Genomic DNA, 26,590 nt, shown 5'->3' on the forward strand with positions numbered 1-26,590 from the left:
CAATGTTTTCTTTCTATTTGTGCATCTCAAACATGAATCTGTGATGTAGCCAGTTCTAGAGTATCCTATAATTTCCTTCCTTCCTGTCTAAGTACTAATTTTTACATCAGCATAAAATCTACAGTACTTGGGAAAAATACTAATTAAAGAAAATTTTGCTCTCACTATTTTCACAAAGCCCTCATACCTGAGCAAAGGACCTGACCGCTAACAGAATAAAATAGATTTTTGTAGGCACGATGGACAGGAGGAACAGTCCCACAAGGTGAGAGGAAGCACTTCAGAAAGCTAGAATGTGTAGCTCTTAAGAAATCTAGAAGATATTCTTTTTTTTTTTTTTTTTTTTGTGGAACTTATATCAAGGTTATTTTAAAATATATTCATTAGTAGCTTCTTATCTATTATGCAAATGTATAAATGTGAGAAGAGATATCCTATTAAAATCAAAAGGAATACTGTGATTAAAATTTCATTTATGCTGAAATAGGGCCTTACATTCTACATATACTTCCATTCAATATGTGCATATTGTGAATATTAAATAATGTTAAATGACTCCCTTTTTCTTAATAGAATCAGCTTGACAGTTACAATGTTCAAGCACTAAGAAGCACATATGATGGCAGCTTCCTATCATTCAGTAATTTTCTCCCATATAATATTCTTGAATTTTACCTCTGACAAATAGGTGATATGATTTGAAAAGTGATGTGGCATATTTCTTAAGACTCTAAATCCAGTCAATTAGAGTATAATCTCCCATGTATCACTGTCTTTAAGTTGCACAAGCTTGTTTAGACAAAAACAGCTGCAGAACATTTTGTTGGTATTTTTTATTTCTTTGAAGGAAGATTGTGAAAATGGAGAACTTAGTTAATCCTAAATTTGCCACTGAGAACAATAAGTAGGGCTATCAGCTCCACCATTATCATCATCATATCTGATGCCACGGCAATGGAGTGTATAATTGGAATTAGTACAAGGAATTTTCCATTCCCAGTAAGTACTAGATGCTCTGCTTCTTTTTCCTGAGATTAAAGAGAACAAAAAATAAAGTGAAGTATGGAGATATATATTAGAATAAGGAAAGAAATACATGAGTGACAATTGAGCTATCAGATTTTGGAATATAAGCACAATTTACTCCTATTAAAATTCAATACCTTTACCCAGATGAAGAAAAAGAACCTCATGTCAGCTCCTGCATACTATTTCTTTAGGAAGTATGTGCTGGAGAAGGGTCTTTTCACTGGAGAGGGCAGGATCTGTGTGCAGTGTTCCAGGAGCACAGATTCCTAAGGATGCCCCATATATAATTAAAACAACAACAGCAAAAGCTGTTTCCCATAGCATGGTTAGGAATTTCAACCTTTAGAAAGACAGCACTCAAAGGTGAAATTACTGCACTCTTACCACCAAAGGATGACTACAGTATTTCTGTGACTCAGATATTATTTATAAACAGTCTGCATTTGGAAAGAAACACGCTTTACAAAGAGAATAAAGATCAGGCATATAATATATGATTCTACAAGTTATGAATCTGGATTGGAAATTTTCTGGATGAGGACTACATCTACATGGTTTAGTAGCTTGCCATAGCAATGGTAATGGGAGGACAGTTGAAGTAGATGATCTTGTAGGTCTTTTCCAGCCTTGTGATTCTATGATACTATGATTCATTTGATAACTGACAGGAACATCACAATAAATCAATGATCCAAGGAGAATAATAGATTCATAAGCATTAAAGACAGGAAAGTCCAGTTTCTAATGACCATTTCTTTTCAGTGCACGATTTTATGCTGTACATAGTAGACAAACTATTATCTTGCCCAATGTTATTTTAAGTCCCTCACCAAAGCAACATTTCTAATGGATCTTAGACCTAAGCAGATCAACATAATTTGCCGTATAATAGTTATGTAATTATCATCCTTATCAGAGAAGATGACTTTGTTAAATTCTAGAAATCTATCAGATAGAAGCTAAGTCAGTTATACTAAGCTAAAAATTGAGCTTAACTAAAATTAGGCTGTAGTTATTAAATGCTGAACACTGATTTGGAAATACTGGAAGAACAAATCCTTCTTGCGTTTTGACTTGTTTGTAAAATTAAAAACTCCCTTAAATACATTTTAGATTTGTCTGTAACAAGAGCATTGATGTAAATACAAGAGGACATTCCTATGGGGAATTGCAATTTAAAAAGATATATATATATATCCATATTTACTACAATAAATATTATGCCAAGAAATTTTATAGCTAAAAAAACAAACAAACAAAAAACCAACATAGAAAATACTACACCTAAAGCTAGAAAACAGTTCCAGTACAAAGCATGCCTAATATATAGCCTCCCAAATATATGGTATATCCCTAGTAAAGTTGTAAATTATGGTTGCAAATGAGGCCACAAACAAAATCTTGCTCAAGGCATGAATCATAAATTCAAACAATAATCATCTCCTGCATGAGGCACAACTACTTTGTTTACTTCTTATACTCTGTTTCCTAAACATGAAGATGAAAGTAGGTCAAGTAAATTTAGCATCTTTTCACATGAAGTATGTTATGATAGCGGGTGCCGAAGCTTAATTTACAATTACATGAGTTTACATGAATATTAAAATATCTGTTTTCACTGTGCTGTGTCATTACACATATTGACATTTTACCCCACAATGACACAGAATCATAGAAAACACCCAAGGTTCGGAGAAAGGAGGGAGCAGAAGGGGAGAGAAATATTTACAGCGATTGCAGCCTGAATGAAACTTTGATATGTCAGGAAAGAGCTTCATATGATGTTGAATGATATTTTTAAAATCAGTTCTTACTGTTTTTCATGGGTTTTCTTTAGGAAGTGACTTGCAAGGGAAGGAGAGGGAGACCTGGGAAAACTAATTTATTATTTCTTTTATTTCCAAAATGTGTCAGATTTATGATAAATGTTTACAATGAAATAGCTTGTCTGACTGAATAGGAACTGTTGAGTCACACCCTGAAGCACTGATTGATCACCTGGAGAAAGGACCAGGTCAACCCTGGGAGCACAGGTGAAGGCAATTCAGCTGTGTGACTGGAAGGAGTGGAACGTGGCTGCACTTCTCTTAGACCCTATTTAAGAGGCTGCCAGTGAGGAATGATCTCTTTCTGGAGATTCTTCTCTGGTGGTGATTTCCTCTGTGAACCTGGAATCTTCTTATATGGGTGAGCAATTTTCTTTTCTTATAGCATCTTTCTGTGATGCTGATCTTTCTGTTGTTATACCTCTGGTGAGGCACCTCTTCCCATTGTATTGATCTGTCTATTTGCTGCACTGGGAAACATCCAAAATTTATTGGCTATTCTCAACATTGGGTTCAAATGCAAAAGCAACATCAAACCAAAGGCTGGAACCAGGAATATTTTCATTCATCCTTCTCTCATGATTCACAAATGCTTTAAGTAGGAAACTTCCTTGAAATAAATGAAGTGATGTCCTCTTTAATGTTAAATTTAATATTTCTTTTTATGGAGGATAGAAGAATTTTAATGTGGATATTTTTCAAACATATTGGCTAGCAGTTAAACATTGTTTATGGAGCAGAATGAAAATCCTCCTCATGTGTTGAGAGTGAATATGTTGGTAATTTATTATTAAGACCTGATTTATTAACATTAACCCATTTTCTGTATCAATATATGTTTGCCCCATATTTAGGAAGAACAACAATGTTCAGTTAAAATAAAGTCAATGTGCTGAATAATTTACTTGCAGAAGTATTTCTATGGGTTTGTACCATACATCTAAACCATCAAAACCTTGTTAGAAACGGAAGAAATAAATTGTATTTCCTCTTTAAGCTAAAAAGATTAAAGCTGAAATTCAGCGAGCTACTTTAAAATCAGTTGACAACCAGACTCTAAGTCATGTGTTTGAGACACACACGTGGTTAAATGCCTTGCTGAAGTGTATTCTGGATGATGGCAGAACTTGGCTTGCCATCACTCTTCAGGAGAATACAAACTAAACTACAAATTTACTTTAAATTTGAGGCCAGGCTTCTTGGAGTTAATTGTACTTAAAATAAGTTAATACAGACTTGACCATCAATAGTGACTGAGATAATTAAGTATTGCTAATTAAAGAAGCCAAAGTTGTGAATGTCAAGAACAGAAGTCAGAGCACTTAGTTTGAGAAGAGTGGTTAAATTATCCAGTTATTTAGTCTTACATCATACATAGCCTGTTCTGATGGTAGAAATTAGACGTGTATTGCATGGTGAATGGTGACTGGGTAGTGGCAGCTTCCTGAACTAAAAGGAAAAAAAATCTGCCTGTTAAGCTGTGCTAGACAGCTGAGGAAATTTGTATGAAGAGGTATCCCATTCTAATTAGTTTTCCTTATGATTTATAACAGTAATTGAAAGTACTACAGCATCTTAGTGTCTTGAAATTTAGTATTAAATGCTTTCTCATAATCTGAAAATTTGCCCGTGCTTTTGACTGTAAAGAATGTTTTAGGCTCAGTTGTAAACCACTGAAAACAAGGAGCTCTTCATAGAACTCCCTCCTTTTCCATTTGCATTTTTCTGTGGCAATTTCAACAACTACTTACTTGAAAAACTTCACCATTTAAAGTAATAAATAATGTATTCTCAATTTTTATTTTAAGAAGGCAATGGAAACAAGGAGACACATCAACACAGACTGATCAGCCCATGCCTGTTTAGTCAACATGATCTTTGAAAAATCACAATCTGAAATATACATATAGTAGTGATTTAAAATAAAAATAAAAATCAGAAAACATACAAAATATGTGCTGCACTAGACCGGCAGACCTAATCATACTTTGAGTTGAGCAATGGCATTATTATACAGTTTATGAAGAACCCTACTTTGAAAAATAATAGGACATAATTATTCAACAGTTACTTATTATCCCAAGCTATTTACTATTGACTGATTGTAAGGCATTTTCACAAATTTCATCATAGAGCTAGTTTCCAGTTTATTGTTTTATTTTACTCCCAAAATAACTTATTTAGTATCACAGCAAAATAATCATTGGTAAAAACTCCTGTGGATTTTCAGGAAGACAAAAGAATTGTGAAATGTGAATGCAATTTCAATGCTACTGATATTGTCTCACTAGCTACTTACTCAGATACTTCAGCCTGATTTCTGGAAAGCTGTTAAGAATGAACAGCTTTCAATCACAGTATAGAAAAGTGGCTCTGAGTTGTTGAAAGCTTTCACTTTGTATCTGCATAGTGAGCTTTGTACTTCTAATTTCTCCTTCAAGTATTTTCTAGGCCTGTACTCAGAAAACAGCACATTAAAATGTTAAAGCCAGAAGCTGGAATAACAAATATTCACATCTTCTCTTGTAGAATACCCTAGCAGTTGCTTTTGTGCTCAGAAAGCATTTACCCTACTTCAATGAAGCTTGTATTTTTAGCAATAGAAAGATAAGGATCAGGTTATATGTGATTTTGCATGAAGTCTCACAATTTTAAAGTGAAGGTATTCTCACTAAATACTCTGACAAATTCCTTTTGAGCTTTTGCATTCAATAGGACATTCAAGACTACAGCTAATACCTGCCCTGTTAAGTAATTCAGGTAGTTTTATAACTTGCTGCAAAAAAGCTGCTAGAATGGGCTTAACTGCTACCAGCTGCAGTGTAAATTCATTCAGAAAGAAGTGTTGTGTTCCTGCAGTCAGCTTGCAGGTACCTAGTGAGATTGGCATCATCCCTAGGTAGGTTTATGTACAAGAGGGACCCCCTTCCACCAGTATAAATTCTATTTCTTCCCCATTTAACTTACAAAAGAAGCAGAATCTAGTTCTGGGCTGTTAAAACCAAATAAGTTCAAGAAAACATTTTTCCTGGCAGCAAATATAGGATAGTAAGAAGTAGGCCCCCAGAACACTATCTACAGTGTCTCTTATAATGTTTCACTGTGTGCGTGAAATTTGACAATTAAATGCTGTATGTTTTTTACTGAATAAGCAAATATATCCTCATAGAATAAAATACATTAAAAAAAAAAAAAAAAGCCCAGTCTCCTTACATATTCTGTTTAAAATCCTTGTGAATTCATTCCATGTAAATTTATCTCTGAGTATGCATTCACTGCTGGTATATGCTGTTATTTTAGGAGCATTTTCCATTGGGTTCTTACTGGCAAAAAGTTATGAATTGTGAATTTTAAAGTTCCATCAAGTGGTACTTCTTGTTTTTTGTTTGTTTATCCTCCCCCCTCACAAAAAGCAGCACCTCTGCATGTGTTTTGTTTTAAAGGCTAAGCACAGAATGTTCTTTCACACAGCTACATATGTGTAATTGGCAAGCAAACCAAAGAAAAACTAACAAGCAAATGGGATTTATTATTTCCATGTAGAGGTTTTATAGGTTCTTATGCTGGAAAAACACTTCTTTTTAAGTATATGCTTAAACTTTCTACTTTTTTAATAATCAAAGCAAACTACAGCATCACAGTTCTTTCTAGTCAAACAGAAGGATCAGATAGGAAATCACTGCCTGCTCTGATGTTCCTTTGAGAGTTAGTCCTGAAGAGTAAAGAGGTCCAGGAAGGCTGGTCAGTCCTCTAGGAGGAAGTCTTAAATGTGCAGGAGCAGGCTGTCTCCCTGTGCCATAAGATGAGCTGCAGAGGAGAAGACCACTATCAATGAACAACAAACTTTTTCTGAGACTCTGGGAGAAAGAGACTCTTCGTTCTGTTAATGAAGAAACAGGCAACTCAGAAATAGTACAAAGAATTTGCTAGGATACACAGGGAGGAAGTTAGGAAGGCAAAAGTCCAGCTTGAACTCAATTTGGCCACTGGGATAAGATAAAACAAACTACTTCTTACAAATATATTAACAGTAAGTGGAAGGCTAAGAAGAATCTCCATGCTTTACTAGATGCAGTCAGGAAAGTACCCACTGAGGATAAGGAAAAGGCTGAGGTTCTCAATAACTTTACATCTCTCTTTAAAAGTCAGATCAGTTATCCTTGGAATACTCTATCCCTTGATGTGGAAGTCTGGAAAAGGGAGATAAATAAAGCCCTCATATTTCAGGTGGCAACAGTTAGAGACCTACTACTCCACCTGGACAGTTACATGTCCATGAGGCCAGGTGAGATCTAACCAAAGGTGCTGAGGGAGCTGGTAGAGTTGATTGCCAAGCCACTTTCCACTGTCTATCAGCATTCCTGGCCAACCAGAGAGGTCCCAGAGAACAGGAGGTTTACCACCGTGACTCCCATCCACAAGAAGGGTCATAAGTAGGATCCAGGGAACTAGAGGGCCATCAGCATGACCCTGGGGCCAGTAAGGGTTATGAGGCAGATCGCCTTGTGTGAGATCACACAGCATGCGCAAGACAACTGGGGCATCAGGCTGAGCATGCGTGAGTTCTTAAAGGCTGGTCTTTTTTGCTTGATCATCCATGCTTGACTGACTTGCCTAGTGGATGAAGGAAAGGCAGCTGGTGTAGTTTACCTAGACTTCAGGAAAACCTTTGATGTTGTCTCCCACAGTATTCTCCTAGGGAAGCTGACAGCCCATGACTTTCTGGCTAAAGAACTCGCTAGATGGCCAGGCCCAGAGAATGGTGGTGACTGGAGTTAAATCCACCTGACAAGTGGTCATGAGTGGTGTTTCCCAGGGGTCAGCATTTGGGCCTGTCCTGTTCAGTATTCTTATTGATGACCTGGACAATGGGTTTGAGTGCACCCTCTGTAGGTTTGTAGATGACACCAAGTTAGGAGGGAACATTAATCTGCAAGTGGGTAGGAAGGCTCTACAGAGGAATCAAAACAGGCTGGATATTTGGTATGAGGCCAATGGGATGATGTTCAACAAGACCAAGTGTCAGTTCCTGCACTTTGTCCACAACAGCAACAGGCAACACTATAGGCTTGGGGCAGAGTGGCTGGAAGACTGTGTGGAAGAAATGGATGCGGGGGTGAATGTACCTGTCTTTGCTGAACATGAGCTAGCAGTGTGCCTAGTTGCCCATTGGCATCCTGGCTCACCTTAGAATTGATGGTGTCAGCAGGAGTAAGGAAGCGATTGTCCTTCTGTGTTCAGCTGTGGTAAGGCTGCACCCAGAGTACTGTGTACAGTTTTGGGCCCCTCACTACAAAAAAAATATCAAGGCTGTCGAGCATGTTCAGAGAGTAAAATGAAGCTGGTGAGGGGCCTGAAAGGATGTTACGGTGAGGTGGGTGTTGGCCTCTTCTTCCAAATAACTAGAAATAGGACTAGAGGGAATAGCCTTAATTTACACCAGAGGAAATTCAAATTGGATAATAGGAAAAAATTTTTCTCCAGAAGGGTAGTTAGGCACTGGAACAAGTTGCCCAAGGGAGATGGTTGAAATATCATCCCTAGAGGTGTTCAGAAAATGTTTAGTTGTTATACTAAAGGATGTAGTTTAGTGGGTAAATATTGGTGGTAGGTGGACAATTGGACTGGGCAGCCTTGGAGATCTTGCCTCACCTTGGTGGTTATATGATTCTAGGATGTGGTGACAGAGCAAAGTAATATTGAACTATTTTTATCTATGGTTATTAGTGAAAGTTATGGTATAGTTCCTTTTCTTTCCTCCTTTAAACTGATGTAGATGTTGTTTTTCTTTTAAGTGCGAACATGTACTAATAACCATGCTTAAAACTGATGTAAGCAACATTGACTGAAATTTTGTAACTACAGCTAAAGATAGGAAACTTACTTTTGAATTGGCAGGCAGACAAAGCCATTGGCATGGCTCTGTAGAGGAGTGCAAGCAATTTATCCCTATAAATTCAGGGAAACTGATAAAAAGGAAAATTGAAAATTGTCTCAGAATCGCATCGTAAGGACCAGAAGGTCTGGTGTAACTCTTTTTCAAATAACAGGTTAAATTTTGTCATGTATAAAGTGCCCTTTTTACCTGTGTCATCAGCAATTTATATATTATTCACACACCTGAAGCACAATATATTGGACTTGTGTTCTCACGTGGTATTCTCTAATGCAAATCTGTTTTCAGTGTAAAACCAAAGCTTCTGTGCTGTAGGTGGAAGGAAGGGTGAAAAACACTCTACCAACAGATAACCATCTGGCAGATTCTCTGTTATCTCCATGTGATTTTTAGCACTTTACAAAATGTCATAAAGCAAACAGAGAAGACCACAAGCAAACCTCTACTTTCACAAAATCATGTTTTATAAACTGTTGAGAAACACTGACATGTAATGAAACTCTATTCCCTATATGCCTTCCTCTTTGTGAATGATATGCTTCTCTCTCTTCATGTATAAACAAACAGAAATATGTCTGTATATTTGCTGTTGTTTCCTTTTTCCTTTGGTCATCATAATCGAGGGCTATTATAGAAATAGATCTTATCTCTAGAATGGCAGTCCCCCTTGCACCTTCAGTTCAGATTTTTGTTTATGCTTGGCTGCAATTGTGGCTGTTTCTGATAGTTTTAGGTCAGTCATGACAGACTATGGGTGACACTAAATAAACAAGCTGGGGGACTGGGACAAGGAAGGAATGATAATGGTGCTCAGAGTTGGGGTTTTTTTTGTTTTTTTTTTTTTCCTGGTGAATCAACTGTTTTATTCACAATAATTCTCTGTATAACTGCTTTTTCTTACACCCATGGTTACAAACTAAATTTTTAGAAAATATGTGTCCTAAGGCTCAAATACCAAAATAGTGATAATAATAACCTTAATTTTATGCATTTCTTTTTAAAGTTCATGAATTTAAAGTCAGTGCCTTGATAAGGAAGAGTATGATAAATATTTTAAAGCTTAAGGTTGGTGATGCTGCTTACCTAGCAACATTTACAGAGCCACCAAAACTAGGTGGAGCCAAATGCCTGGCTTTGAGACATATAAGTAGAATAAGCATATTACTAGTTCTAATTTTCAATATGGTGCTTTTACTGCATACCTAGCATAATAAAGGTTCATCAAAATTCATACAAATTACAGGAATAATAGAGTAGTTTAATGCAAACTTTCACTTGTTTAACATTTGGCCCTGACATTTTTTAGACTGGATTATTTGTAAAATTTACTTGTTAAAGAGAAAAAATTTTTAAATTTTCTAGTATGCTGAAAGATGTCTGGGTCCTGTTTTAAATTTAACTGTCCTAGATCACTAAACAACTGTCTATATCATTTCTTAAGCTCTTCTTGGCCATAACAAATCCTGATACAACCTCCTGTATCTGCCTAAACTAAAACATGGAAGTGTATGCAGATACCAGTATGAGTACTGATCTCATTTTCTTGAGCTCTGCTATGCCAACTGTTAGAACTTACCCTGATCTCTTTGAAAACAAACTACCAGATTATCAAACTGTCCAAGTATAATATTACCTAGGGTTATTTTATTTTTAAATTGCTTCTAGATCCACCAAAATAATCTCAGTTAAGCTTTTGACAGCGCAGGCCTTTGGAATCAAACCTTTGCCAAGACTACTATGATTTAATTAGCTACACATTTACCTCCTGGCCAGATTCGATAAATAAGCATGTATTGGCACAGCTGCATCTCAGCATGCATATTTAAACTAAAAATGTTTCCTTTTGATACTCTGGCAATTTTGGCATTCATTCACTTTGCCAGAAGCTGTGTCAAGTCACAAAGCACTAGCCCAGTCATCATTAAAATATGCAATCATGAAAATGTTCTACCAGATCAGATCCTCAACCTGTGTAGTAACCAGAAAACATCATGTTTTCACCATAGCTACAGAGAAGGATATTTTCATGTTCTTTGCGACTGAAGTGTTCTTATACGACAAATTAGCTGAAATTGGTCAAACAACACTTAAGACTCATTAAGACTCATATGTGTCACAGGCTTAAGTGCATACTTCAAATAATATTTTAATAACTGCAGTTTCAATATATTAAAAAAATGAAGATTAATTAGTTTTGTTTTCTCTTTTGATGATATTACTTGTTTTATATAATAATGACCTTTCTGGTTCCTGATGATAAATTACTGTTTTTATCAGAAGGGATATCTGAGTATGTAAAGACTTTCTAACAAACATGCTAAAAGACTGACAAATAATAAACAATTTTTCTCACTACTCACATCTGCATGCTAAACTCCAGTTTTTGCTCAAAGGACAGAGGGGAATAACATATGGATGTACATAATTCTGGTGAAATTTCAATCAACTAGAAATGCTTGGGAAATAGAAGCAATGAAGGTAGGACCCATGTTTCTACTCTACAGATAGTCTGATCATGAGATTATTTTGGCAAAAAAAAAAAATAATAAAAATGACTGACTTCAATAACCAATGGCTCAAATGGCTGTTTAGCATTACCTTTTCTAGATAACATTTCACATAGTAGGCTGGTGGTGCTCATTCTGTGGTTAAAAAGAAAGGCTTGAGGGAAAAATGTTCAGATTAACCTCCATAGTGCTTTCACAATACTATATGATTAAATATGTGGTTCTTAAAATAAATATATTTATAGACAATGTGTCTATCCAAAAGTGTCTCAGGAGCTGAGATGCCTGGGTCACAGGAGAATCAGACTTTTCACTGCAAATCTTAATTCATGTAATAAAGTTTTTTTGAGAAGCTCCTCAAGACACAAACTTTGTGTGACATCTCAGTCACTTAAGACTATAGCAATTTAATTGAAGATGAAAATAATAATACCAGTTAAAATACATGTATCTTTATTTTGGTATGGAATACTGAAAGTATCTTAGATGCAACATATTTATTCATCTGCTTATGAAAATTTATGTAAGGAAGTAACAGTCAAAACTAATGTTGCTTTACTATGAAATTTAAAGGGTAATTTCCAGCAACAGAAACTGTACTCTGTTTTTTAAGCAGTAATGATTACTAGTTCATGATGTCCATTGGATCACTGAAAGAAGGCAGTTTTCTCATTGTGATAGTTTTCTGTTGCACTTTAAGAAATGGCCAGATGGTTCTGTGACAGCCTTTTTCTTTGCTGTGCTGGACTGCTGTATCAGGCAACACTTCTAGGCATCTCACAGTGTGGGTGGGTGATGAGAGGTGAGCTGAGAAATATTAGGGAAAATGATCAGATCAGGTGTTGCATTGGAATTAAAGTACTTTATTCTTTGTCCTGGAACTCTTTTCCCCAGGAACTCAAAATATAACTTAATTATGGTTCATTATGCATTATGATTAATTATGCTTCGTGACTATGGTGGAAATCCACCACCTGAAAAATCTTAACATGCTTTTTTAGATAAGTTCGGAGTAGCAAATCAAGCAGTTATCCTTTATATGGAAGTTTCAGACATCTTGCTATTCCTTAAGAAGTTTGCATAGGTTGATTGGCGTGTGAATGTTCTGTTGGAAAAAGAATGATTGAATTCCTCTTTAGGAAAGATCTCCCCAGGGTATAGGTAGCTGATTCTTCATTGTTCCTTTCTTCCCCATATTGAATTAAATTGATTTAGAGCTTTCTTGGTCATAGAATTTGTGTTAATATTTTCAGCATGTGATTTTGATTGCCAGCTTCTTAAATTTTACTGAATTCACAAAAAAAACACAACTACCTGCATATCAGCGCATCAAAATGTTGTACCTTTTCTAAGGCAAAGAGAGTCCAGTAGGGTGGATCTGAAATTAAAGGTGCTTTAAACTTATTCTTGTATAATCATCAAATGCTGACAAATTTCTTACAGTGAGATTCATCATTATGCTTGTCCTAGACTAAAAGAGCATAGATTTATTTTGGATATACAGAAAAAAATTTCCATGATGTGGGAATGGACACCTGAACAGGTTGCTCAGAGAAATTGTGGATGTCAGGAAAAGTGTGTCAGGATGGATGGGGCTTTAAGTAACTTTATCTACTGAAAAATGTCTTTGCCCATTACAGTAGACTTGGAGTAGAGGGAGCTCTCCAGTTCAAAGCATTATTACATAATTCTATGATCCTATTTGAAGTTCGGGGGGGGGAAACGAAACAAATAACAACAACATCAAAAAAATGTATTGAAATCATCAATGTTTGTCTGTTTGTTTTCTTTTGTTTTTTTTTTAAGCAGTAGAGGGAAATCAGGTCTCTCTTTATAGCCTACCAAGAAAAAATACTAAAGCTCAATATCGTTTCATGAAGCAAAATCTAAGAAATTCGTGAGAAATGATGTCTTTTTTTCTTTCCGAATACACTTAATAAAAGTCTGTTGTATCTCTGAGAATATAACCTCCATGAAGTCATCAGTTTTTTTTTACATCTTGACTGTCAAAATAATGAATGCTTTGCTGTACTCTTAAAGCCACTTAGAAACTAGAATTCTGGAAATATTAAAAAAAGAAATTGACAAATTTATAAATTAGACACTTTTAAGTAAGAAAAGGATATGTTCATATAATGGGCAGAATATTATTTGTTGAGGGAACACAGTTGGCTTATTGATTAAAGACTCAATTTTTTAGCCTAGTTAGACTTTAGAAGTACCAGTGTTCCCTTTATTTGAATAGAGCAAGAATGTATTTCACAAGTTTTATACATGCTTTACCATCAGTATACCTAGAATGTTTCTTTTTAAAAGACTTCAGGTGTTCCTATAAAGCGTAGTGAAATACTGAATTATGCTAGTGTGGAATAAAGCCTGTCAAATTCAAATGAAATAATATGATTTTTTTTAAAGTCAAATTTGAACAAAATTCCCAAATTTTAAAATTCATATAGAAAATCAGATCTAATTCAGGATCTTTAAAACATTTTATTACAATTTTTTTCTCAATAATACAAAAGCAGTCCAATAATAAGTACTCAAAATAAATTAAAATGTTGAAAAATAGTGTTTAAAAAAATTGTAAAAATGAAAAATGCTGGCTTCTTTCAAATAGAACTTAAATGAAAGAGATATATTCCTGTGAAACTTTTTGAAGTGAGCTGAACTATATGTTCTAATGGAAGACTTCCATAGGAAATTTCTCAACAAGGACTAATAGAGGTACTGCTTTTCAAACTGCTCTTTCCACATTTGAATTGTGTTTGCATGTTTTTGTTTATTCCTAAAACTACAAAATAAGAAAAGTAATCATGTGTTTTATCAAGGATCCTGAGGTGAGTACTTGATTGAATTGACAGCATTGATACTGCTGTTCATGTTGAAATAATTAGCAATTCCAAGGCTATTAATGGTCTATTGTATCACTATTTTAGACTGGGTAGGATGAAAGTAAAAACCTTTTGGTGACTTTTACTCCTACTAAAATTTAATTAGCCTTACTTACTGACCTCATGTTTTATGTAAGAGTACACTACCGAATGACCTTATAAATAGCTACTAATATAAATATAAAGCATTCTTTTTCCTTTCCCTCCCCTCCCCCCTAAAAAACAGCATAGCATGAAAGAGTTTTTTTTAAGTACTTTTGCAAAGCATTCTTGTGCTTGTTAACATTATACACTTCAGCATTTCCTTTGGGACCAGCTGACTTTGGATTTAATTGAAGAAAGAAAGTCTCAAATTGACAAGGTCACTTTTTTAAAGCATATTTTTGCAGAGTTTTGATTTTTCCATTCTGAAATAGATTTAACCTATAAAATCATTGGCAAAGAATTATATCTTAACCATCAAATATCGTAAAAGATTAAAAGTGAAAATGCTACCGTTAATGGACATAAAATTTATGGACTATGATGATCTGTACTTAATCTGGAAGGCTGTAGCTCGTTAGAGGAAAAAAACGAAACTGTGACCAGTGAACATCAGTTTTCAGGAGCTACTTAACATCAAGTGTTTAATTCAGAAAATTTAGACCTACAGTGTCAAACTGACTGCCAGTTTCACTGTGATCAGAATAGCTGAATGCATGTTAATAGTTAATCTTCACAAAAGAAGTGGGGAAGTTAATTGGATCAAAAGCTCTAATCAACGATTAGATTCTCAAAATATGGCATAGCATGTTTGCCTTAATTTCAGGCAAATGTAGGAGAAATTTAACATATTAAATACATATTGAAAGCAAAGTATGAAAAAGGAGAGCACGTTTCTGTCAATAAAAGAGCTATTCAAATAAATCAGCAAATATGGATTTTCATCATCTCAAACATATATTACAAAACTCCATGTGACCAAAGCACGGATACTCCCAAGTCCATGGGAAGTATCTTGCAGTTTGAGAAATTAGAAAAATAAAGCATTTCACGTTAATAACAATTACTCCACCTAAAAGCCTGTACTGGAATGAAAGTAGAACAATCCCCATATCTCTTATGTAAATGAAAGCTCAAGAATGTTTTTAATTCCTTTTTCATTCATTTTTTTCATTGTCTTTTTATATTCTTCACTTCTTCTTTATACTGGGACAGAATTAAGGACAAAGGAAAATAACTGGAAAAAACTGAAAACTTTAGAGAGGTATTTTGAATAAAATTGCTGTTCAGAAAGTGTGGACCAAAAAGGCTGTCTTCAAAATGAGATTTTAGCAGGATTATATAGTGACAGTTCAGAATTCCAGTGACTGACAAACACAGAAAAAACTTTCAAGATATTTTATGAAGAGAAATATCATGGAGAGATTTTAACCCCTTGAGATGGTATCCCGTTCAAGTCAAAGAGAAACGATATTTTTCTTTTTGACGAGTTTATTTCATTTAATAAATGGAATCAGAAATGCACTTTCTGCAAACCAGTCACTAACATTTTCTTGTGCTGATTCTTACATACAAGAACAGAAGAACATAAATAAGTGACATTTTTCATTTTTTCCAGGAGCACAAGTCACATATTTCAGTATAGCCCCTCATATACACATTTAAATCAGAGAAACTGTGACTTATTTTTAATGTAAGTAATAAAGGTTTCTACATTCTATTGTATGTTTTGCCCTGGACAAAGATTTGCTGTTCATTGTAAGCTCTCTTGAACAAAATCTGGGTGTCTATGTTTGCTCTCTCTCTATGCAATCACTATGATAGTCTGTGTGTATTTCATGAAATTTAGCCTTTTATTTTTTAAAATAAAATCATGTGTATTATTATTTAACTTTTTGTGCAACTACCCAAAAGCATTTAGATATTTTAGAAGAACAAAATTACAAACCTAAATATTCCCACAGTGAACTGTGCACAAAAAGAGTCCCAAACTTTCCGAAGTATCTTAATGAGGGTTAAAGGTCTCTGCTAAATAAAACTGAGAAACAGAAAGAATTGGGATCCTGTTTCCATTTTAATGTATCTCATGTTTATGTTTTGCTTTCAGCAGGGGAAAGGCTGAAACAATTCCACTTAGAAGAAGGTTACAAACAGGCTGAGTATTGCAGCTGGCTGGAAGAAGTTTGTGCTCTGCAGGGCTAAGGTGAATACAAGTTCACACAGAACAGACAGCACAATGCTGATAGCTGACATTTCTGCTCCAGTCCTTCTCTAAAACCAGTTGTCTAGGCTGAGGCTTGGATTCCTTCAAATGATGTTCCACAGTCACAGCCTGGTAATGCTGTATTTTGTTTCATCACTATTATTAAAACTCAATTTTTTAAAAAAAAAGTTTAATTCCAAGGATGTGTTTTGTCAACAATTATAAGATTAAACAGTGGAAGATCTTAAATTCAAACATCTCTGCAATAGGAAACAGTTGCTAAGGCTACTCATCTAAGCAACATGGTGAACCCAAATCTTTGTTTAACTACTTTTGAATTCTGAGTCCTACAAAAAGTCTGTTCCTATTCTTAAAAAAGATGTATACTGCTGTGTAACCATGTTCTATTCCTACTGTCTGTTCACACAAATACATGGGTTCATAAAATAGTGTCTCATATTAATTTTTAAAGCCTATGTTTAATCAGTATGTTCACCTTAAAAGCTATAAAACACAAAAATTTCTTATGCAGAATATAGGATGTTTTGGGGTAGTAAAGAACAGTTCCTTGAAGCTTACATGGGAAATAAATAAGGCATTACTTTTGGAAGTCTGTGCAGTTTGTGGGAACTTTGGGACAGTCACTTATGCTTCATAAAGAATTTCCTTTTGTATTTTCACCTTGTAGACTATAAATGAAATTAATGAGTTGCATTGTATTGCACTGTGGTAAAACTAGAGCTTGTGGAAGTCCCTTGCTGTAGCAAGCATCTGAGAAAGAGTAAGTATTTCCTAGCTCCCTTAAAAACTTCTTAAGGCTGGAATGAGTGACTCAATAATGCCCTTTACTAAAGGAAGCTGTATTTGTGCCTGGGAAATGAGATATTTTTATAATCTTCTGCCATGGACAGGCTGCCTCAGAACTCTTCTGATTTTTTTTTTATTTTTATTTTTTAATAGTAAATGGAAATCCACTCCTTCAGTTCTTTAAGAAATATCAGGCAACTTTAATATAGTGGTTTGTTCCATTAATAATGGGAAATATTATAGATAAATAATTACTTTTCGTAAAAAAGTTTTGGTACTGGCAACCTATTAACTCAGATGCAAAATTATGTAGATAGAATATTCAAATGAGAAATCTGAATGATATTTACACTGAGATTTATCTGCATCTATACACTTTTAAAAAGATGCACTCAAGATCACCTTTGCAGTTTGTTAAGACATCAAGCCCTAGTTATGTGAGTTGAACTGTGCTGGTATGTCTATACTGTGTTTAGCATACCACCAAACACCATCCGGACAGGCTGCCTGAAAGTATGCTAGTGACAGCTCTTGTGGAAGACAGAAAATAATGTAGACGTATTCAGTGACACAAATATTTAGTTGATGTAAAACTGTCATAGCCATTCATTTCAACAGATCTTTGACAATGAACCCAATCCAGGAACTTCCCCGTGTTGTTTCTGATATCCTGTTTTGTGGTGCTCAGATGTTCAACACAAAATCCTGTGAACACCCTGGAGATGATTTCTCTTTTCTTTATCAGACATGTCATTCTTTGCTCCATGTTTTTTACATTTCTCAATGAAAAAAATAAAAAAAAATAAAAAAAAAAAAAAATAAAAATAAAAAAAAAAAAAACCAAAAACATCTTTGAACCAGGTTCTAAACAGCCAAGAAGTTACTGACAGTGGGAAGGACCTGAGTCAGTGCTGGGAAAAAAATGCTTCTGGTAATACTTCTGAATTCCCTAGGAAAGTAAGTACTCCTACTTACTTTGTAATGATTGCATGCTATCCCTTTGGGCTCACTAAAGTATTTAATTGCAATCACACTCATTTACATAGGAGATGAGGCTAATTGCTGGTATTAGTTACCAAATGTATGCTTCTATTGTGAGGGTAAGAATATGCCCCACAGTAAAGAAAAAGTCTTTGCCTAATTAAGGAGCTTTGAGTCAAAGTGAGCTTGTTCAGAGATGTAAATATAGAATCAAGTGCTTTAAGAGCTCCATAGCGCACTATATTGTGACATCAGTTCCAGTATTTCAGGGCTGACACTGAAAGACCTCAAATTAATTACACTGAACTATTATTTTCTCTGAAGCAGCGATGATGGTCATCACAAAAAAAAAAAAAACAACAAAAAAAAAACACCTCAGAGATCTCGATTTCTGAATTTTTTAATTAGATATAATGTGAATGTCAATCAGTAAGGCTCTTTGCAGTTAATAAATACAATGATCCTGTTATTTCAAGCAGAACACTTACCTTTTCCTCAGGCCTAATTCCAAGGAAGTGTTTTTTATGACTATTCAGGGCTCAAAGAAATGAACATCAATAGTCTTTATTTTACATGCAATTATACACAAGGACTTTTAAGATAACATGCTATCACAGTGAATGTGAGAAACATCAGGGTAAGTGAAAACCCAGATGAATAAAAATGGCAGGATTTGGCCCTGGATAACATACATAATATAAAAATTCTTATGAGATTTGTATCTATCTATGTGGAAAGAAACGGGGCTAGTCCCGGATGGTGGAATGAAAATTTGTTACTTTTAGTTAGCTTCAGGAGGTCACAGTGAGAACAGAAGTATGCCCATCAGTATCCCTTGAACAGGGTTGAAAAGCTCCCCATAAACATTTGAAAAATTAACACTTTATCAAACCATGCCTTAATTTTTTCCTTTTCCTGGAAGTCTACCAAATCTTGACAGCAGTTAAGCTGTGGGTGTGCAGAAGCATTACATACCATATTTACTATTATAATTTTTTAGGTAATTTCCCATTAGTCTGCTATGTTTTGCTTATGCCCAAAATTGAAGTTTTAGTTTGGGAAGTGGGGGGAAAATGAAAGATTTTCTCTATATTTACGTGTTATCTAAAATGCTAGCAATGTGGTTTATGATATGAACACATAGGAAGAATTCCTACGTGTTCTGGTAATACAGACAAATATTTAAATGTACAATATATGTTAAAGCAACATGGTTTCTTTCTAGCCTTCCTTGGATTTATGTGTCAGTTTTCCTAGTGGTTAGAGAGCAGTTTAACAAGAGAGTGAAGGTTTATGAACTTCAAGAGATGTCACAGAGCCACAAGCATATATTGTTATAACAGTCCTGATTAGTACCTCAGCAACAGGAAACATGAGATACGATGGAATTTGCTTTGTAAAAAGAATATTTTAGATTTACTCCAATACTAGAGCCACTTCAAACAAATCTCTCAATTTACTACTTTTGTTCCCTTTTCTGATTACATGCTGTTTCTGCCACCCACCAAAAAAATAACTGTCACCTCCATACAAAAATTAATTCCAACCTTAAAACATTGAGATCTTCTGCTTCTTTTTATATTATGTAGTGTAAATCCTGTGTTACCATTGTTGTTTCATGTTACCATTCTAGTTTAGAAAGTTTTTATGTCCCAAACAGCTGATGTAACTGAGAATCTACCCCCTTGTTTCATTAGCTATATTATTCTTTGATGTGGCTTTATGCTAATATTGAATTCACCAGTGTTTGATTACCTACTCAGGTCATTTCATAAAATGGGACTGACTGCTAGCCACATTATCAAATACTCCCTACTGTTTTTTTGTTTTGGGTTTTTTTGTTTGGTTGTTTTTTTTGTTTTTTGTTGTTGTTGTTGTTTTTCTTTGCTTGTTTGTTCATTTGTTTGTTGTTGTTGTTGTTGTTTCTTTGCTTGTTTGTTCATTTGTTTGTTGCTGTTTGTTTGTTTTTAAGATGAAAAAAGATTTTAAACCACCCAAAATACATTCTGTGGATACCAAGGCCTCTCCCTTCAGAGTGCCTATTCTTGTTAAATATATACCTTTGTAGGACTAATCCCAAATGCTTTGATGACAGGGGTCATGCAAGTGTCATTTTTCAGACTTGTGTGAAAATCCATTTCAAGCTATCTTCTCCTCTTATATTTCACCTCATTTCTGGAGCACTCATGAAGCATAATTACTTAGCTAGAGCACAAAATGTAAACAGGACATCCTCTCAGATAGGAGATCCCAACATGTTGAAAAGTATATGCCTCAGTTCTTATTCAGTTCTGGAAACTATCCCATGACTTCCACAAAAAGATACTGTTTCTGTTAATGTGTAACATAAACTTAGCCCTCAACATAAAACAAAACCAAACATCTGTCCTTAGAGTTTGATTGTTTGTTCCATCCTGGTATAATTATTCTTGCATGACAGCAGCCCCTGCAGGCTACAGTCCTTGCTTACTTTTACTTTGCCCTTAAAGCATACCCAGCATTAAGAGATGAATTCACTGCATTAGAATTGCCAGTGAGAATTCATTTAGAAAGGTTTAGTTCTGCAGCACAGTCACATTTTTACCACTATCTAAGATTTTTTGTTTGTTTTTGGATTTGATTTCTGTTTGTTTTTGAGCTGCATTTTGTCAATCAAATTGGACAAATAAGTGTTTGTGCTTCCTAAAATCAAAGGTATCTGAAAAGTTCCCTGTGGTAACAGTGGGATAGATTAATTATTTTACTCCTCCATTCCTATAAAGGAAGAATGATTTCTTCTTAAGTTTACTCAGTATTTTAGGGCTTATCTGCAATTGTTCTACCTGGTAACAAAATATGAAATTGGCATAAGAAGAAGGAAAGATATTTTCCAGTCAATATGCATTCAAATAGCAAAAGAACAGAGGAAGGTCAATATTATGTAAGTCCTGAAAAAAGCCACAAATTTTCCACCACTAAAAAAAAAAAAAAAAAAAAAAAAAAAAAAAGTATTCAGAGCAACTGAATTCCTGCAATTTACAAATACCTCAAGAAAGAATGGTACATATGAAAGAAGACTTACAGCTCCAATTCTGATATCCTTTTTAATGTTTTCAGCAGATTTGACACCAAAGCAAGACATACTTTAATTCCTGAACTTGCACATCCCTGGTTGATCATCAAATTTCCCTCAGTCTCTGGATATGGAGAACTCCCCCGAGGATGTAGAATTCTGTCATAGCTACAAAACTAGCTTCTCCTCTTGAGATGTGTTCTGCTCTTGGGATCAAGATGGATACGAATGTATCCCTTTTAAAACCTGATCATCAGAATCTAGCCACCAGAAATAAATATATAAGAAAAGCAGATATACATTGTGTCTTGTAGGCATTCTCTTGGGGGCAAGTCCAAATTCTGATTACACAAGATTCAGGTAAAGTTAACATCTAAGCACTTAACAGGATTATCATTGCTACTTGCTTTTCTGATCATGTAGTCAGAAGTGTTTTCTGCTATGAACATCAAATGATGGTAGTTGTTGAAGTCCTTTACACTTAAACAAATCCTATTTTTTTCAATATCATTAACACAATCACAGAAGTTGTGGTATATTTGTTTTCTTTTATAATTCATTTGCACAAAACGTGTCAAATGTAAAATGTAATAAAGAAAAAAATGCAGTATTTTCAAACAAGCAAAAAATAAAGAGGGATATTTGTTTTAGGATCAGTAATCAGATCCTAAACTTTGCTTAAGTTTAAGCAAGAAAAAGTTCACTGAAACCAGATTCCTATGCAACTTGCGTGCATGAGAATTTTCTTCACAATAGGATGAAGCCATAGCTCATAGGTGAAAGAGACGATAGGAATATTTTGCCATCTATGCACCAAAACTAGCCACTAGGTTATTAATCCAATTACTTGCCTTCTATCAGTATTTTTACCCTTGAAACACAAAGAATGCTGTCATGAGGGAGTGTTCCTCAGCTTTTCCTCTCCTCTATTTGCCCATGCTTAAAAGTAGTTCTTAGGGTTCATAGGACAGATAACAGACAAATTATATGTTGCAAGTTATGTACTTCTGTATGAGCTCTGGCTTTAGCTGTTCTACACTTGATAATTACCCTGTGATGTAGAATGAACAAAAAAAGCAAAAGAGATTGAAGGTGCTAAAGATTTCGCATTATCAGATTGAAAGCTGTTGGTAGTCCCAATAACATTGTGCTTTTTATTTTAAAATTTGTTGCCTACCAGTTGTACTATTGTGAGAATCAGTTTAGTTGAAACACTCCTCTATGTATGTTATTAGTCATTCAACAGTCCAAATCAGCTGTTGTTTTAAAATTACTAGGGTTGAAAGAATAAAAGAGCAATTTGATTGATTGTTTGTTTAGTCAAAGAGCTTAATTATTTTAAATTTCATGTTTTTATGTTCTTTACATATCTGTCAAGTCTTCATCAAGAGAATTATCCCTGTCACATCTCTACTATGTTTTTGTTATCGTTTTCATTCATTGATCATCAAGAACTGGAACAAACAGCACTAAGTAACATCTGAGCACCTTCTAATTAGCAGAAGAATCATACTCATTTTGGTTTAATGCCAAACATCTGATAACTGGAGACAAAAGGAGCTTTTCTTGAGAAGGTCTTCAGAAGCAAAAAAACCTGTACAACCATGAACCCCAGGAGACATCACTAGCATGGTCCAGTAAAGAGGAGGGCTCAATCTTTAAAGGAATATAGGCAAGGCCAGCTAGGGACACACTTATTCATATGTTTCTCTTGCAACTTCCACCCATAGAACTTCCATGGAACTCCCAGTGGTGATTAAGTATGTGTTTATGTTGTACATCCCCTCAGGAGGACAGCTGCGGAAATGTTCCCTCCCCTCTATAAAATGAATCACTCCTGGACAGAGTGGGTGTAGCTGTTTATACATCTCTTATCACACTGAGGATGTGCTAATATCTTGACCTGAAAACCACAGGACCACCCAAGACTTTAGGAGCTAAACTGAAATGGTTCAATAATGATTTATGTTGGAAGGTTTCCTCTGCAATATACTTACACTTGAAGTAGAAGAAGAAATCATACAAATTTGCCTATTTCATCTAGAAATGGAAGTTCTTAACAATGAGTGTTGTTCAAGCCATAGTCTCTTAAGTGGCACACTCAGACAAGGTCTGAGAAGGACATCACATAGTGCATAGTCACTTGACTTGAGAGAAAGATTAAAGTTTCAAAAATGGAAAGTAATAAAGAGGCCACACATAGAGCCTGGGAAGAAAAATTAGTCCTGGCAAGAAGAGTTTGTATGTCTAGACTGTTTCCCCTTAGTGCAATCTTCCAGACAAGCAAATACTGTGGAATCTAAATCCTCTTCCTTGCCAGCCAAAATTTTCTCTCGGAGATCAGAAACCAAAACCTTCATATTTTGGCTGAAAGTATATGCATAACCTTGTGAAGAGGAAACTGTTGGAGGGAGGCTGATAAAAATATACTAGGAAAAAGAGAAGCTTAAAGTATTTCAATTTTGCTCTTCATTTAAATAGTGATATTAATTGCATCTTACAGTTAAGGGTATTGAAAAAAGTCAGAAGAGAATCACAAACTGTTTTACAGGTTCTGATTTGAAATGCTGGATCAGAGTTACTGAACAGTTCTCATTATATATAGTGTTTATGTTTGAATCCAAGGATATCTTAAAAATGGTAACTGCTTGCAAAAATTAGTCTGAACTTGTGTGTTTAGATATTACAGTAAAATATAGGCCTGGTGATTAAAATATTTACTTCAAAGATAACAGGTATTTCTCCAAAATCTAGATTATATGGTCAGCTAAAAGGAATGTGAAAACCAGGAATAATTAATGTCTTGTGACAATTCCCAAAACTACTAGTTACATTGTTTCTTAGTACTGTAATTTACACAAACGGCTGAAAGACATCTTTGATGTACATCTTATGATATCTGAAGGAGACCAGACGTTCTCTTTCCCTCTAATTAAGTAAATCTAGAAGTTAAATCAAACACAATATTCTCATTGCTACCAAGGATATGGGAAATGTTAACATTAATTATGCCATTCTAAATGGAAATCAAAATTAATGGGTATGTACAAGGCAGCCATTTGCCTTGTGATTTGCCTGCTTATCACAAGACTCCTGTTAAAAATACACTAGTCTAAAATGTAGTGCAGTAGCAGAGAAACAGTAAAAGTCCTTAAGAGATGTAGGGTCCAGATCCCTGAAAATCAGTCACTGACAGTACAAGCCTCCATTAATTACCAATCAATAACTGTTTATCAGAAATTTACCATGAACTCTACTTCAAAAGATGACCCAGTGAAATCCAGAAAATTCTGTGCCACTTCTTTCTCCTTTAAACTTAAATGTTTAAATTGTATTTCTAAACAAAATGCTTTAAGAAATAGCCAGAACTTGTTGCCAGGTATCCAGCAAAAGCTGGATATTTTAAAAAAAAAAAAGAAAAAAAAAAAAAGATCATTTTTCAAAACATAAGGCAGATCTTTGAAAAAGCATTACTGAAAACATATGATCTTTATTAAAGAAAGGGAAATCTTTTACAAGAGATACTGTGGATCAACAGGGTCAGAGCACCCTTGCATCCTTGTTAAAAATACACAGCCAGAACAGCACTTTCTCTTGACTGCACTCAGTCCACATTCAGTATTGGACTGAGGTTTGTAAAAAGAAATCTCTTCTGCTTATTATGTGAATGGATGATAACACAAAATAACCAGTCCTCCACCTACCTGATATTTGTCTTTGGCCTCTACAGACATTTGGCTACCCCAGGAAAATGATGCATCTGTTCTGAATCCACATAGACTTGCCAGTGTAGTGCAGAAGAAAAAGGCCCAAAGCGGATCAATGTCAGATGAACTCCGACTCAGGTCGTTCTGGAGTAGTGGAAGATCTTACCCACATTTGACTCCTCTTTGCTAGAGTGGCCTCTGTAGCAGAGTAAGCAAGCAGGAATGTAACCACAGCTCAGTTTGTGTTCATCTCAACTGCCTTTTCTCATGGCCATGCTAAAGCATATATTTCTTTCTTTTAATGTTTTCAGTACCTATTCTCTCGAAGAAATAGGGATAAGGCAACCAGGGCTGACTCAGAAGTCAGCATAGTAAGAATGAACAATTTGTCTGACAAAAGCCAAAGAGTAATCTTGGTATCTAAAGATTCTGCAGTGGATGAGGCAAAGAAGTTCCTTTGTATGTCTGTTGCCACATTCATTGATAGAAATGGAAAGAGAGTGAAAGAAATGGAGAGAGAAATAGAGAAGGAGGGAAAAGTAAAAGGAGGAGGCAAGGAAGAAGAGAGAGGTTAAGAAAGAGATTCACATTACCCAAGTGCATACCGTAATGCAGGATGTAATCATTTCAGTAACTTCCCAGGAATGCCATGATTACCAGGATAACATGACAGAATTTTATTTGAAAAGGGGGAAAAGACATTTCTCCAAAATGGTCATGGGATTCACTGGAAACACTATTTTAAGTTATGTGTATATTCATGCATTCATGTAAACTGCAATTTTAAAATTGGTTCTGCTCCCCAACCCGTTGGTGGATGGAAGGAAGGAAAGAGATCATTGGAGAGGAATGTTTAAATAGCTTCTTGTTTTTCACTCACAGGACAGATGGCATGCAAACTAATGAAAAAATAAAACACCAACTGACATTCTATAGCAGCTGTGTGGATTGTCAACTATAGGAAGAAATGTGGCCCACTGAATAGATTGTTTTACTAGAAATGAGGAAATTCAGGTTCTAAGCCTGGTTTCCTATTCCAAAAATGCCTCTGTTTTTATAAGAAAATTATCTGTGCCACAGCGTCTTCATCTGTAGAATAAGAGCAATTAGACATTACAATTTAAGAAAAAATGACAGAGAGAAATAATGAGAACGTCACTTTCTTGTGGGAAAGTAAAGACCACTAAAACACAAAATATTCATTTTCATTAGTAAGAAATCACAGTGATTAAATGAAGAAAGCTGAGCTTTTTCACTGCTCTAGAATTCAGTGATCTGTATAATTATGCTTTGATGCTGTTAATAAGCTTAAGATTTTATCCACAAATCAAATGAAATTCAATTCAGATATTCTGAGTTGCATCTCTGGAACAAGAAGAGTTCATGAGTTTTTACACATTTCCTGAGAAGAGCCCTCCAATTGTTTTCTAGAAGGCCAAGCTTTTCTTCTTTGCACATATCTGCTTTGCAAAAATTCCTTATTTAATATGGTTGACTGGTTTTGGTTTATTTTATTTTATTTTATTTTATTTTATTTTATTTTATTTTATTTTATTTTATTTTATTTTATTTTATTTTATTTTTTTTTATTTTATTTATGTTTCCATTGCATTTTATGCAATTGTGTCAATCTTTTCTGCCTTTAAGATAGTTTTATATTTTTTTTCTTTCCTTTTAATTCTTTTTTATTCTTTTTTTCTTGGTGGTGG

General features: G+C 34.8%; 1 long non-coding RNA gene across 2 annotated transcripts; it reads left to right on the forward strand.

Moving 5' to 3' along the window:
- The first annotated feature begins 2,444 nt into the window (after nucleotides 1–2,444).
- Nucleotides 2,445–26,348, forward strand: LOC107314982 (uncharacterized). 2 transcript variants are annotated; one of them, XR_001555701.3, is made up of 4 exons: nucleotides 2,445–3,216; nucleotides 15,750–15,824; nucleotides 16,239–16,334; nucleotides 17,023–26,348. It is a non-coding gene; the product is annotated as an uncharacterized LOC107314982 (long non-coding RNA). The 2 variants fall into 2 exon arrangements; XR_001555700.3 differs by lacking the exon at nucleotides 17,023–26,348 and having other exon boundaries at nucleotides 2,447–3,216; nucleotides 16,239–17,013.
- The last annotated feature ends 242 nt before the right edge of the window (nucleotides 26,349–26,590 follow it).

The sequence above is a fragment of the Coturnix japonica genome, chromosome 5, assembly GCF_054131305.1.
Source record: "Coturnix japonica strain WE chromosome 5, WE-NBRP24, whole genome shotgun sequence".
NCBI classification, from domain to species: Eukaryota; Metazoa; Chordata; class Aves; order Galliformes; family Phasianidae; genus Coturnix; species Coturnix japonica.